The sequence below is a fragment of the Manis javanica genome, chromosome 3, assembly GCF_040802235.1.
Source record: "Manis javanica isolate MJ-LG chromosome 3, MJ_LKY, whole genome shotgun sequence".
Classification (NCBI taxonomy): Eukaryota; Metazoa; Chordata; class Mammalia; order Pholidota; family Manidae; genus Manis; species Manis javanica.
Window position 1 is genome coordinate 137,241,143 of NC_133158.1, and position 15,763 is coordinate 137,256,905.

Below are 15,763 nucleotides of genomic sequence, written 5' to 3' on the forward strand. Positions count from 1 at the left end.
GTGTGTCTGCCCTAGTAAGACTGAGATCATTCTTTTGTTCTTATGTACACTGAACAATAGCTTGGCTGAACAGTCAGTTTTGAATCATAAACTTATTCTACTGAAATTCCATATGCATTATTCCATTACTTTCTAACAGTGCTGCAGAAGAGAAGTCTGATGACAAGGTAATATTTCTATTCCTTTTGTTATTATCTGTTTGGAGTTGTTTAGGCTTTGTTGGTTCCCTGTCACCCCCCACCTGATGCCCCCCACCCTTCATTTTAAAAAGAAGAGAACTTAAACAAAGTGTGGCTAGATCTTCGTCTCTGTTCATTAATTCTCTGTCTGGTGTTCTGAGGTCAAATGCTATAAAATGAAAATACTTATTTTACTTTTATCTGCTGGTCTGTGTTCCTGATAATTCAGTCCTCCATAATTCTTCCCTACGTTTTTCATTTTATATTCACTTACACTTACATGTATACTTTTAAAGTGTATAATTTAGTGGTTTTTAATTTGTTCATGAAGCTGTAGAATCACCACCATCTTAGAATGTTTCATCACCCCAGAAAGAAATCCCATAACCTTTAGCAGCCACTCCCCTATTCTCTCTTAGCACTAACCTTTCTGTCTTAATGGGTTTGCCTATTCTGGATTATTTTATATAAAATGTGCCTGTTGTAGCTGCTGTTTCTTGTTGTTCAGCATGTTTTCAAGAACTGTCCATATTGAATCATCTATCAGTTCTTCCTTTTTATGGGCAAATATTCATTGCATGGCTATACAGCATTTTATGTATCCACTCATTCATTGACAGGCACTGGGTTTTTCCACTTTCTAGCTATTATGAATAAAGCTGCTATAAACATTTGTGTAGTTTTCGGATATATACATTTTTTTCAATTCTTTTAGGAATATGCCTAGAGTGGAATTGTTAGGTTATATGCTAACTATATGGTTAACATTTTAACCATATAGCCAAACTATTTTTCAGTGTGGCTGTACCATATTACAGTCAACCCAGGAATTTATGAGGGTTTGATTTTCTCCACTACCTCACTAGTACTTGCTGTTGTCTTTTTTATTTTAGCCATTTAGTAGTTGTGACATACTTATCTCATTATGGTTCTGATTTGCATTTCCCTAAGGATTAATGTTCTTGTGTATCTTTTCATGTGCTTATTAGGTGAAATAAACATCTTATTTGCTGAAATAAACATCTACTCATATCTTTTGCTTATTCTAATTGGGTTGTCTTTCTATTTTTGAATTTTAAGAGTTCTTTATGTCCTTTGGATACAAGTCTCTTTCCAAATACTTGATTTCAAATATTTTCTCCATTCTGTGGCCTGTCTTTTCATGTTCTTGAACTGTGTCCTTTGAAACACAAAAGTTTAAAATTTGATGAAATCCAGTTTATTTGTATTTTCTATTTTCACTTGTGATTTTGGCGTCATAACTGAGAAACGATTGAGTAATGGAAGGTGATGAGAATTTGTTCCTGTTTTCTTCTAAGAGTTTTGTAGTTTAGCTTTAATGTTTAGGTGTCTGACACACTCCAGGCTGTATTTTTGTAAATGGTGTGAGGTAGGGTCCAACCGCATTCTTTTACATGTGGATATCCAGTGGCTCAGTATCATTTATTGAAGACTATCCTTTTCTCTTACTGCAAATCAACTGAGCACAAATATAAGGAATTCTTAACTCTTAATTCTATTTCATTAATATGTGTATGTTTGTGTTCTTTGTACTTCCACATAAATTTTAGACCAGCTTGTCAATGCAAAAAAAGACAAGGATATTTAATGTAATGAATCTGTAGATTTGGGATATATTGCCAACTCAACATCGTTTTTCAATCCATGAACATGAGCTATCTTTCAATTTAGCAGCTCTTCTTTAATCTCTTTTAGTCATGTTTTGTACTTCACTTTGTTTTTGGTCTCCCTTTGTCAAATTTATTCCTAAGCATTTAATTTTTTTTTGATGCTATTGTAAATGGATTATTTTTCTTAATTTTGTGTTTGGATGTTCATGCTAGTATATAAAAATACAACTGATTTATCTTGATTTTCTATCCTGTAACCTTGCTTGCTGTATTTATTCTAATATATTTTTGTGGACTCTTTATGAGTTCCCATATTTTAGATAATTTCATCTGTGAATAGAGATAGATTTACTTCTTCCCTTTCGATTTGGTTGATTTTTATTTCTCTTCCTTGCCTAACTTCCCTGGCTAAAAACTCTAGCAGTGTTGAATAGGTGAGAAGGCATCCTTCTCTTAGTCCTGATTTCAAGGTGAAATAATTCAGTCACAATTAAGAATGATGTTAGCTGTGGGTCTTTTATAGATGTCCTTAATTAGGTTAAGGAGATTCCTTTCTATTCCTAGCTTAAGTGTTTTCATTATGAAAATGTGTGGAATTTTGTTAAAGGTTTTTTTGTGTGTTTATTGAGATGATCATGTATCTTTTATTTTATTGATATAGTATTACTATACCAATTGACTTTCATGTTAAACCAACCTTGCATTCCTGGAGTAAATCCCATCTAATCATGGTAAATAATTTTTATTTGTTGCTGTATTTGTTTGCTAGTATTTTTTTTTTTGAGGATTTTTGAGTCTATACTAGATTTTCTATCTCTTTGTCTTGGTAGACTTGTGTTTTTGTAGCAATTTCTCTATTTCATCTAGGTCACCTAATTTGTTACTATACAATTATTCATAGTATTCCTTATTGATATCTTTGTTTCTGTAAGATTGCTGGTTGTGTCTCCTCTTTAGTGTATTCACTTTTAATTATCTTCTTCTAAGATCTAAGAAAGTATCTGAACTTCTTTTTCTAATTGACTGGCATGGCTCTCTACAATATTCAATATGTGACTCAGCATTACTTAATTGTATTTTAAAATCTGGGTTTTACTTTCCCATATATTTAGTTTGTTTCACTTTACATCAATCTTATTGTCCCTATACAATAGTTTTAGCAACTCTTGAAAATTTCTCACAATTAAATGATACCCTTCCTAGTTTACTGAACATTTATTTTAGGAGGAAGGAGTACTCAAATTTAGAGCTTCAAATCCCCACTTGAATTAATAAAGTTATAGCTCACTTAAAATAATAAATCATAATAAAATAAAATCTAGCATTTAATAAAACAGTAACATTTAATGAGCATCTACCACTTACCAGGTATGTGCAACACACTTTATGTGAAACCTCATTTAAACAGCCTTGGAGTTAAGTTACAGACTACAAAACCAAACCTGAACCCAGTTTGTTTGACTGCAGGGCTCACATTTTTAACTAGTGGTTGACAAACTTTTCAAAAAAAGGGCCAGATAGGAAATATTTTAAGCTTGTAGGTCATATGGTCCTCGTGACAATGACTCAACTCTACTGTTGTAGTAGGAAAGCAATCTTAACAAGAGGTAAATGATAGGCACAGCTGTGTTCCAATAAAATTTAATTTATAAAAAAAGGTAGTATGCTTGCAGGCCAGAGCTTGCTGCTCCCTGCTCTTAACCAACATACCACACCGCCTTTCTTCCTCAAAGCCTTCCCTGATCACCACATAGATCAGTTTCTTCTGCTCTGGATCTTCTACCATAATAACCGCTGCAATACTAAGTCACATATCCTTGTTTTTATATAAATGTTTACTACAATGTCTTCTTTTGTAAACTATATTGACAAAAGATTACACCACGGAGTAAGTGATTTTATGTATCTTGTATCTCTCTATATGACCCAACCCCATGCTATAGACTGTAAAAATAATTTGGAAATTTACATAGTGACTGTATCTGGAGAGCTGTGTCCCAATAAAGCCATTCACCTAACATCACATGGTAGAAATGTTAAAACTGGACAAAAAAGAAGTCAATAAGGAAATGCAGACAACTGCAATATAACCAAGGTTCTATGGTCAACATCTTTGATAATGATTTTTTTATGTAGAAAAAAAATACGTATTTGTTTCATTTTATCAGTTTTAATTTCCTCCTCAGATTTTCATATCTCAAGGAATCAGAATTTATCAAAACTGTAAGTTCAGGATGTGTTATAAGAATGAGTCATAAGTTAAGCAATAATCTCCATATAGATATCAATAATATTTTTCACATTTTAGAATAGGTAATGACACAATTTTCCAGGATTAAAAATGTACAGAGTGAGTTTCTCTCTATGAAACAAAGGCTTATTTTGCTTTTCTAGGGAACTAAACAAATATTCTTTAAAAGAATCCTAAGAGTCAAATGTTCTTTCATTTGCATTTACCCATATTCCTGAATGCAGCTTACATGGCAATTCTTGATACTTTGAGGTTCATAGCAGATTTATAATAGGACCATCTTTTTCAGTATTACTGAATATGTCTGTAATGAAAAGCACAGGATGAGTATTAAATATGGCATGGGCTAGATGACCTTTTAAATAAAGATACCATTAGTCTCTGAGGAATGCCTTTGCCCAGAGACCTGAAATGTGGTAGTCAGAGAAGGAAAAACTTGGTGTAAGAAGGTTAGACTTTTCTAACCTAGAGAAAAAACAAATAAACAGAAGGTACTGTGTCATAAGAATGAGAAAAAAAATACAATTTAAAGGTAATATGGTTTTAATTATCAGACTATTGCTTAAACTACTGACAGGTTACTCCCAAATCATTCTCAAACCATTGTTCCCTTGCTTCATTAACCACAATGGCCCAAAGTCCTTGGTTATCTCAACATCATTTAAAGTTAGGGGCAGCCACATGCATGGGCCACGTGAAGATCATTGGGAAAGCTTTTATTTCCCTTTTAAAAAGAAACATGCAATAGGTACAGCTATTCCTCATTCTTTCTGCCCTGGACTAGATTGTGATGTCTGGATCAGCAGAAGAATCTACTTTGTAGCAAGCACAAGAAAAAGCATGAGGAAAAAACACCGGGTCACTAAACTAAACTACTTTATTTTAGACTTCTTATTCTGGAAAAATAAATCACTGCTATTTTATGTCATTGTATATAAAACATGCACCTGAAAGTATTTCTAACTGATACATATTTTAAAACTATTTTTTAAACTGTTAAATCATTTTGGGTCATATAATGTAAGTAAAACTTTGCTTTTAGGATTATCTTGGATAATAAGATTTCTTTCTCCTTCAAAACGTTTAGTTTTATGTTACTAATTATTAGCTAAATCTGCTGTTCATTAAAAACATAAATAGTTATTAATAGACCTTATACTTTTAGGTACTGGCATTTTATTTTTAAAAGAACATATCAGAAACTTTAAAATATGGAAAAAATTACCTTTCTTAGATTTAATTAATGTACCTTGTGTTTAAGACCTAGTAATATAATTTTTTTCAAGTTCCCTGATTTAGAAAAAACAAAAACTATACCATTGCTGTTCAGCTGTGAGAATTCTGGTATTGTATAAATTTCATCCAGTCTTATATGTCAAATGATTTATGATACACAATTTAACCTGCTTTGGATATAGTATAAGTGATTTAATATCTGTAAGCAATTTAGGATACTTTGTAGAGGCTTCTTAAGTGGAAGGCTGAGTGTATCTAAAAAACATTAATTGCCTCAATGATTTTAGATTGCTTTACAAAGTACACAACAACTAAATCAATAACTGATTTAATTCAAGTGAATGGCAAAAATTGTACATTTTGATACAGTACCTATAACATTACTAAAAGGTGGGAAAACAACAGAACTCTTCAAGTCACACAGTTAAAAGACCTCAAATAAAACTATTTAGTTTTTCAAAACAAAGTTTAGATTATCAAGAAAATCAAACAAGCAATCCAATTTGGGAAAAATATCAGAAGTATTCCAGTGAGTTCCTCCAGGTCCATTCAAAAGAAGCCAGGATGCTGGGAGAAATGGAATACAAATTGATAGGTATTCATTGAATGGCTGGATTGTGCCATAAGTATTGCTTTGTGACATCTCAGTTACTGTTACTGGGAACTCTGGTATGGGATATATCTGGGAAAAACAATACACTTAGGAAAATGAGGTTATTAGATCAAGTAAATTCCATCTGCCTGCCTTCCCAGCCTACATTATAAGCTGTGAGGAGCTGAGAAGGCTCCTCTCCTGATCTAAACTAAAAGGGGGCTTTGAAGCAGTGGCTGGAGCTAAAGGTACCATAGACACTTAAGCAGCTATACAGGAGACCAGCACTGAGCACTGTTAATGTCCACACTCAGGACTCATCTCTTCTTCATACTGGCTCAAATATGATAAATATTTGAGTAATTTAGGTTTAATGATACTGAATAAGGCTTCCCAATACAATAAATTTCACTGAAAACAGAACATTCAAGACCAGTTAAATTTTATGTAAGATAAAGCCTATATTACATTTATCTATTTTTCTCTAGGTCTCTATTTCTATGTGTCAAGAAAAAGAGTCATAGTGTGTGTATGTATGTATGAAGAATATTACTCAAAAGTACATCTTTAAGTCAGCAAAGTTCTAGAGGCAAGGAGAGACAACTCATTCCAACTGGCATCTCATTAATTAATTTGTATCTAAAATACACATATATATGCAAGTTTACAATTAATAGCAATGTTTGCGCTATTCATTCAGAACTACAACAAAAAACAGCAGTATTTATATTAAGCTCTGTATAAGCAGCTGTTGTGGGCAGAAGATTGAATTTGGTGCAAAACAGATGTCTAAGAAAAATTCACTTTTGTAGTTGCATTTGTTTCTAAAAAAGTGTAAAATGATGCTTGAGTTCAGGTTGTCAAATATTTAAACAAACTATTACCAAGTCAGACTATGCACAAGGGTCTCTAAATAAATATAGTAGCAAAAGAAACTCAGTTCTAAATCTAAAGTTACTAAGCATCTAGTGAAGATGACAGTTATGAACTCTGCTAACTCTACACAAAGCACAGTACTAAGCATTAAGACTAATGCCAAAGGAACATGAAGATCAATCATTTGTTCCAAGGCAATTTCTGTCAGCATGCTAGTAAAAGTATATTAAAAAGCAAACAAAAAGCAGTTAAATAGCTGCTATATTACTACTAAAGAACTATTTGCAATTAATTAGAATTCTCCAACTCTTATAATGTAAAAATGACATCTGAATTCTTAATTCTAACACTAATCAGATTAATTTGTTTCTAGAAGGTCAAATACAGAAAAACAATTGCTTAGCTCCATTTGTGCTTGAACACAACATCTTACATCTTTTCTTTTTACTTTTTTTTTTGGAAAGAATAATTGGAAAAATGGAAGAGCAAATTCAGTTTTTATAGAATGAAATATACTTTTTATAGAGAAGCTTCATCTAAGGTATCTTACTTAGGGTAAAATGGTGTTCAGCCATAGGCTTCCCTGGCTGTAAAAAATAGGACTTAGGTGGACCTGGTGGGAGAGCACTCTCCCCTCACCCATGTCTCCTCTCTCTGGGATGAATAGGGAAACAGTGGCATACAAAGTTGTAGACAAGTCTTTGCAGACCATACAGTCTGAATCAAATTGTGCTCAATTGCCACTTGTGCAAAGGCTCATCACCAAGCACAAAGACATTCTCAGAAGGCCTAATGTATAGTAACCATTCGGTGAGGTCAACTGAATCAAAATATCTCCATGAGCACATTAAAAAAGTATTGGTCAATTGTCCTAATTCAGTAAATAGTTATAGGGCCACTCCCTCATGCTGAGCATGAAATTAGGTGCTCAGAACAAGCAGGCAGGCCATAGAAAAGATGTATATTGTCTCCTGGAGCTAATAATCTAGTTACTTAAAACACACCAAGCTTTAAGGACTAAATTCTGAAAACATTAGAGGGAGTAAGACTGAAAATAAAACAAAAACAAATCCTTACTTTTCTATAGTAATTAATCCTGACCCTCAAAGCAGTGTTTATCATTGGGAGTTAGCTTTACAAGGTGGGTGGGTAGGTGGGCTCTTGCTCGTTTTTAGTGTCTGGTTCAAGAACCTCTGTTATTAAAGGGGAAAAACCATCATTTTAGAATTTTACTTCTTTTTAATATTATGTCCAAATAATTCACTCACTTAGATGTGAACGTGTACATGCAGGATCTTTCCTGCTTTGCTGTAATAATCCATGATTACTCAAAATCGAATGAATTAATGGCAGTGTGACTCCACGTAAAAGGACAACGTAGAAAAGTACTGTCTCCTACTACGGACATTGGCCTCTTGACATTATGATTGGGAAGAAAAGGCCATGGCATCACTTACAGGTATTTAACAAAAAACATCAAATCTCTTTTCTCTCTTGCTAAAGGTATGTTTTACAAACAGTTCTTCATATCTATCCCCCCACTTTAAAACTGACCCCCCACACCCAAACCATTTGATTTCGAACCTTTAAGTCTTGCTCTTTTGTGCTGCATGCATCAGTGAATCCTCCTGTTAGAAAGAGAAATCCATGCTACTCAATTATTTTTTCTCAAGAGGCTCAGAAACAGAATTTAAAAATTTTAAAACAGTTCAAAATATATTGTAATTTGAAATCAGCCAGGTCTGTAGGCTAAAGAACATTAATCTCCCAGAACTCTTCCATTCAAGAGACATTCTGCCCTCTGTTGGTTTTTCTTCCTCATGATATCATATACTTACTCACTGATAGCCACACACAAACAGTGAAAGTCAAGAGCAGAATAATACACTTCTAACCTACATAATAATAGGTGTTACATAAATTCATAAACTGCCATATAAAGAACCTTCTCAAAACTAGGAACATACAAGCAAGAAGTCTTCAGATTGTCTGAGATTTAATGTGAACACCAATTTAAGATATGTAAAGGTTTCAAGGTAAGAAAGGTACCATATATTGCTAATGACGTCCTTCCTCCTAACAAATGATACAGGAACCCAATCTCTTTCATTGACATAATAAAAAGAATCCAAATCTTGGAAACAGGTGAAAAATACAGTACTTTAATACCACAACTCATTCATTCCTGGGATTCTATCCTTCTCAGAATAGAAGCCCTATAAATAGTTGAGATTCAAAGTACATTCAATTTCAATTGTTCAGATATTCATTTTCTATCCCATTTACTTGATTATTAACTGATTCCTAAATTCTTTCAAAAAAATCTTTTAATAAAGGCTCTGAAAGAACTTCATTGCCAGGATTACTATTAATTATTATCATTAGGTGGGGGGAAAGACATCAGTGACAGCAGTGTCGAATTGTACAGAATCAACCAGGGGGAGAGCCTGAGAGAGAATCTAAGACTCTAATTCAGGACAACCCACCTAATCACAAATAACAAGGGCAAACACCATCTTTTTCAAGCCTTACTACACCCCTGTACTCATTTTTCCCCCTAAAATCATTTTCACAGGGTCATATCAGCTATGTGAATTTATAGACTCTCCTGTGATAAAGATAAAATTGGATCCTTACCATGGTTGCTAAGTTTAGTGGCTACTGTTGCTCTTTCTTTCTTCTAAGGCCTTTGCTGCTTCTAATACTCACCTGATGTGCTTGGGAACAATCTAAAAGCAGCTATTTTTGTAAGATCTGTGCATTTATATATTTCTCTGGTGTGTGAGAATTGTGGAAGGGGGTGTTGGAGGAGAGAAGTAAATTCACTGATGAGTCACTTAGGCTTATCAGTAGCACTCAGTAGGACTGAACTTTAATCTACTAAAGAGAGTTCTTTCCAGACATTTCTTTTCAAAAAGGAATTTTGTGTGTGCTACAGATAGGAAATCCAAAATTCCTAAGTAAACCAAGAAAGTGTCAAAACAAGAAAATGGGAGGTAATTACTCCATTTTATTGACTCTAATTCAAAAAAATCCAGATTAAAGTATTCAAGCAGACTCTGAAATATACAACTGTCATTATGAAAGCATTTCAGAGCAAAATGTGCTGCAATACGCTACTATGATTAAAAGCCACGTAATCTAGGGAACAACTGTAACAAAAAGAAAATGAACTAGGAAAATAGCTTTTTACATACCTCTCTAAAAAGAAAAGGCTGCAATTTTGTCATAGTTACACTGGGGTAGGTGCAACTTTCATCTTTACCTAGTATTAAAATATATTTTCATTCATAGATGTTTAATTACATCAAATAAATCACACATGGCTTAATAACAAGAATAAACTATTATTTTATGATACTATTACATGTGTTTTAAATCTGGCCGAATCATAACACATAATGAGGGTAACCATACAGCACATTCGCCCTAAACAGAAAGATTCCCGTACAGCTTTTCTTATACTTCTGTTTTTTAAAATGTACGAACATTACTGGACACAACTGAGAGAAAAAGGAACAGCAATGAAATACACCATATGTTCTCACTGTAGCTGAGCCCTGGTCTTTGTTCCAATATTGTAGAGTCACTGGAAGAAAAGCTAAGTATCCACCCATTAAAACAGATTTTTACATTATTGCTGCCGAAAGTTATACTTCTGATAGATTTAGTCATCTTGATTCTCTCTGCCTGCATTTGCTTATTTAATACAGACCTCTTTCGATTCTAGGAACCTGCAGTACAATCACCCCGGAAAACAGGTCGGTGTCAGGACAATCTGATAGAACAACGTAAAGGGTAGGCACTGAAGAAGAATGCAAAGTTATTTTCTCAGTGAAAATTCTTTAGTAATTCTGTATCAATGACATTTTTTTGTTTGTTTTTACCAGCTACGCACCTATCCATGTATCTCCACCTTGTCTTCAATCAGCAGCGTTTTATTCAATCTTAAAATCTCCCAGAGCAGTTTTAAAGGTCTAACTCAAACCAAAAACACTAACCACACCCTTTTACCCTGAGTCAATTCACCTTTTGCTCCCCCCCGCCAAAGTCCAAGAATGTACATCTTTCACCTAAAAGGATTTGCAACAGTTCTTTAACCCAAGTTACAGACCCGTTTTAGTTGTATTTTGATATAATTCCTACTGGAAGACGCTTTCTCTTGGACAGTGTGCGAACGCCCGGAAGAGGCACCCACGCTTACCTCCCACACACCTGCAACCCCGAGCGGGATGCTGTAGCTGATGCTCCGAGGGCTGCGCTCCGCTCCGCTCCGGCTCCTGCTCTCGCCTCTCCCGGCAAACTAGTCCAGGCTGCGCCTTCAGCGGCTGCTGACCCACGCTCCGCCTCCCGCTCCTCTAGTTGGCAAATTCAGCAGCTGTTGCTCCTCCCCCTGCTGTTCCGGCTGCTACCCGGGCTGGAAGCGGCGGGAAGTGGCTGCCCTGGTACCTTCCCGCTCCCTGCACTCATGCAGCTGTTCTACCGCCTCCTTTCCCTCTAGGGACTCCTCTGCCCTCACACCCGGGGCTGCCTACTGCTACGCCCGGGCTCAACCTGTCCCTCCCCGTCCCGCAGGTCTGGGCGTCAGGTGTGTCTGGGACTTGGCCGCTTTCGGGGAAGCTTCTCCTCTGGCCAGGGTGCATCCCCCTCCCTTACACAGCACCCTCCTTACACCGCATCCTCCTTACACCCCAGCAATTTTCCCCGATGCTTTCCCTTCGTCCGCGCGGGGTCCACTGCTCAGTCACCCTGCACTCGCCACCTCGAGCTCCCCCCAAGTTCCCCTCTTGCCTCAGCTCCGCTAGCCCGCCCCCACAATGGGTGAGCTGCCTGCGGGGCCGACCCTGCACCCTGATTGGCGCAGGTGAGAACTAACCCCTCCCTTCCTCTTCTTTCCTTGCTCCCTCTCTCTTGTTCTCACCTCCTCCCGCAAAGGCAGCGAGCTCTCCTACTATTGGCTAGAAGTGTCCCCACCCATCGCCGTAGGCTCCACCGCACGGCGTGCTGGGAATTGTAGTCTAATACGTGCAGCAATTGCCGACCACGATAACGAGCAGGACTACGAGTCCCCATAGGCCCCTGCGTGACTCCGCTGGGCAGGATTCCGGACAACGCCTGGTTCCTCTCGGGTTCTTCCGGCGTCGCCGGAGTGAATTGATCCGGGAGTTGAAGAGGGCTCCAAAGGTGGGAAGTGAAGTCAGTGCCTCAGTTCCCGGTAAGGTGTGGCTGTTCTGTCCCAGTCCCCGTAGTGCCGCGCGGAGCAAAAGAGGTCTGGGGTCATACAGGGGCCGTGGCTGAGACACTCGGGCTTGGCGCTGGCAGGCAGAGCTGACGGAGCTGGGAACTGGGCCCTCTGGGCGTCAGCTAGGTTACCCTACGCGAGTGGCGTAAAGCGCGTTTGTAAATGCCGCCTGCCCTGCTCGGGCCTGAACGCCTCCAGGAAGTCTCTTCTAGGTGGGGGCGGGAGGGAAGGGCGAGGTTGGCCTCCGGTGCCCCCGGAGAAGGGAGAGAGCGGATGTGCTTGGGGTGGGGTCCTCTGAAGGTGTGGCTTGGGGCGGGGAGAGGGGGCTGCAGTTTCCCCTCGCTTTAGCAAGTAGGATAGGGAAGGAGTTGGGGAAGGAAAGGGCGCTGGTGTTCCTGCTCCTGGAGTGACTCAGGTTATGCCCTTTGAGGGAAGAGGAGAGCTATGGAAGGAAGAGTCAGATGTTAACGGAGATCTCCGGATTTAGTTCCAGTTTCATGATGTGGCCCTTCTAAGGAGGTAATTTTGCCCAAGGCAGAAAGCCGTAACCCTCTTAAATATAATTCTTAAAATGTGTTTTCACCTTTACTGTTTTCAAAAGCATTCACTTTGGGATGCTGTTGAGTAAACGGACGAGATAAACGACATGCCCCAGGTCACACACCGAGAGCCCTATCTGAGTCTAGTCCAGTTGTAGTCCAGCTTTCTGAGTAAGAACTGCCAAACCAGAATGGAAGTAGGGAGGTTGATTGTGCTTTTTTTGAAGAGGGTGTAGGAAGTTGCAAAATAATTCATTTTATGTATTTCTAAGCAAATAATAATGCATTTTATGTATTTCTAAGCAGCCATTTGTGTGGTGATAAGTTTTCTTAAGCTCGAAAGAATTTCCTCAATAAAGGAAGGACTCACTGACCATTTGGAAAAACAAGAATCAGTTTCGGTTTAGGTATTTTTTCATTTTATTATGTGTGTATTAAGTGATGGACTGTACTACCATTTTAAATGGCAGATAACGAGATAGAATGTAAATTAAACAGTATATCCCATCCTTCCCCTTCCTACCTTAAGAGTGGTTTTACTCTTAATTTGTAAAAGTAACAACAGTGGGATTGAAATTCTTTCACAAACTTATTTTACACTTTTTTTCAAATAATGCAGCATCAAGAGTATTAGTGTGCTCATTACTAGAAAAGAAGATACATTGCATTTCTTGGAGGTAACATCACGTTTTTGCTTATTTTTATTTACTTTTTTCCTCATTTTCTTCACTCTGGGTGTGTGTGTATAAATAATATCAGGCTTTTACATTTTTTTCTTAGCATCATCTATTACTTTTGACTCATGTTAGTGGAAAAGGATATTTGTATTGAGCAGAAAGCACTGTGCTTGTTCAGTCTTTAACTTATGACAAATTACAGTTCATGAATCTTACTAGATAGTTCTTTAATAGAATTTTAGAGTATGTTCGTTTGCATCAGGATTTTTTTGTGATGAGTTTATAAACAATAATCAGTCTTCTACTGCTAGCAGATAATCAGTTATGGCTTACTATTAATATAAGTTCACCATTGAAATATACTGCATTTTGAATGTACTCTGCAGTTGTTAATATTGCCAACTTTTGAATGCAGAAACACGTTCTAGGAGAAGAGGTATTTTTTGTTCCCATTAAGGTTGAAGTTCAGATGGTCTAGAAATTAATATGATCTTTAAAATAGAAGCGAGGTATGATGCTCTAGAATGAAATGAGGTCAGGAATAATGTACCACCATGAGTAATGCAGTACACAAGGAAGAAAAACCAACTAAATAAATGGAAAATTATGTGGGTATAACTGGCTCTGTGCGTTTTTAGAAGGTTAGAATAGTTTAAGTAGGCCATGAACTAAACGTGAGTCAGTGATAGTGAAGCAAGCATGTTAATGTATTTTCTAGAGGTCAGTGTGGGCATTTGTATTTTGTTGGGGGAAGTGTGAAGTGAGCTCTGTCTTTTGGTATGCAGCTATAATGACTGTGGAATGAACTTTTGAACTAAAATGAAAATTTGGAAATAAGTAAAAATAACATGCACTTGTTCAGTGTGTGTGAGTGTTTGTCTTTGATTAAGTTCTACCATTAGCTTTCCTTCATCTTTGAGGTCCAATATAGTTTTTTACTTCACGTTTGTTTTATTGGTGAAATGTTTCTATTTATTATCTTTCAGTCACATGCTGGAGTACTGTGGTCATTTTGGATCTCTGCACATTGAATAATTTAGGGTTCACAGAGTTATGTGTACATTTGTGTTTTTATAGTAGTGTGCAGGTTCACCAGTGTCCACATTTGATCTCATTTTAGGCTTGCAGGATCCTTGTGTCAGCTTGTGGTTACAGGATTTAATGCTGTTCCCTATATACATGTGTCTCATTAAGCATATAAAGGTCATAAGAATGGGCCTGTGTATTACTGTATTTCCAGTAGGTAAAATAATTGAGTACCGGCAAAAAGAATGAAGAGGTTCAGGTTAGTCAAGTGCAAAGTCATGCAGCTTGTAGCTGGTGGGAACAAGGCACAGTACAGGTCCTCTGACTGCAGATTTTTAATACTGACAGACCCAGTTCCCTTAGATTATTTTACATGAGAAAAAGACTTAAAATGACTTAAATATTCAAATACTATAACCTTACTCAGTTTAATGCTGACAGTTTATCTTTTGTCCTCTGTTCAGCTCTCCATCCTCATTCCCAGCCTTTCTCGTTACAGCATACATAAGCTCCTTTTTGATGTGGAAGGCCTTTGTACATGTTCCAACCTCTGCCTGGACGGCTTCCTCTCCCCTTCCCAAATCTGGTCAACCCCTAGTTAATTTTTAAGTCTGAGGTAAATGTCATTACTCAGGGGAACCTTTCTTGATCTTCTTTGACCCCTCCTTCCTAAAACTAAAGTAAGTTCCCACTCTTTGTTCACCATACTCTGTACTTCCTTGTAGCATCATCACAGTAGGAACCTAATAATTTCTGTATTTATTGATCAGTGTCTTCCACTCTAGCTATCTGGGCAGGCCCTCCGATTTGTCATGTGTTCTTCCTCACTGCTTACAAGTCTGGCACTAAGTGAATGCTCAGTAAATACTTGTGGAATGAATGAATAAATGATTGTATAAATGAGTGCATTCATGAATAGTGAATCCAGCATTTTGCTTGGACAGAAATACAGAAATGAGTAAAACATGCTTCCTGTTCCTAGATTTAAAAAGTTATTGATAGAAGTTTAACATAAATTGTAGAAAAATGTTTATTCTTTATTGGAGGTCTCTAAAATCAGGGTAGTTTACAATGGAGAAATGACAAGTCATCTTCTGTTATAGCAAACTTTCTGTGTTCACATTTTGGAGACTGTATCACTGTCCTGCCTTTTGCAAGCAACATTTCATTTATAAAAAAATACAGACATGGAAGAAACTAACTTTTAATGGATTCTAATCTTCCCTAATGTTACCTTATTTTGTTTTCAATGAAATCCATGCTTATTTCCTTTTTTCTTTGTTATTTCATTTTATTTTTTAACTATGGTATCTTCCTTTGAATCTATCATTAATATTATCTACTTTAGACAAAGTGACTATAAAATTGAGTGGTGCTTGTTTCAAAGGAGCTTATGTTTTGGGCTTCTTCACAATTTTTATATTACAGTTGGTCTTCAGGTAATGTCTTATTTGCCTTAAACCTAGATCCTTGTAAGAGTAAAAAGATCATTATTTTTAAAACATGCAAACTGA

The 15,763-nt window shown here is 36.8% G+C and overlaps 2 protein-coding genes across 8 annotated transcripts in view; one reads left to right on the forward strand and one right to left on the reverse strand.

Annotated features, from left to right (window-relative positions):
• Positions 1–11,610, reverse strand: part of SERPINI1 (serpin family I member 1) — a 65,029-nt gene extending 53,419 nt beyond the window's left edge. Inside the window, exons 1-2 of one of the 4 annotated variants that reach the window (XM_037002801.2) lie at positions 10,970–11,610; positions 8,350–8,393 (exon numbers count right to left, since the gene is read on the reverse strand). The gene's annotated coding sequence lies outside the window, so the exon portion shown is untranslated. Of the gene's footprint in view, positions 1–4,290; positions 4,372–8,349; positions 8,394–10,969 lie in introns of those variants that run through there. The other 3 variants (XM_017651338.3, XM_017651337.3, XM_073232128.1) reach the window with 3 other exon arrangements.
• Positions 11,611–11,826: 216 nt separating this feature from the next.
• The window catches only part of PDCD10 (programmed cell death 10), a 40,842-nt gene continuing 36,905 nt past the window's right edge, over positions 11,827–15,763 (forward strand). Inside the window, exons 1-2 of one of the 4 annotated variants that reach the window (XM_037002822.2) lie at positions 11,880–11,980; positions 12,853–12,953. The gene's annotated coding sequence lies outside the window, so the exon portion shown is untranslated. Of the gene's footprint in view, positions 11,981–12,436; positions 12,527–12,852; positions 12,954–13,200; positions 13,224–15,763 lie in introns of those variants that run through there. The other 3 variants (XM_017651339.3, XM_037002830.2, XM_073232129.1) reach the window with 3 other exon arrangements.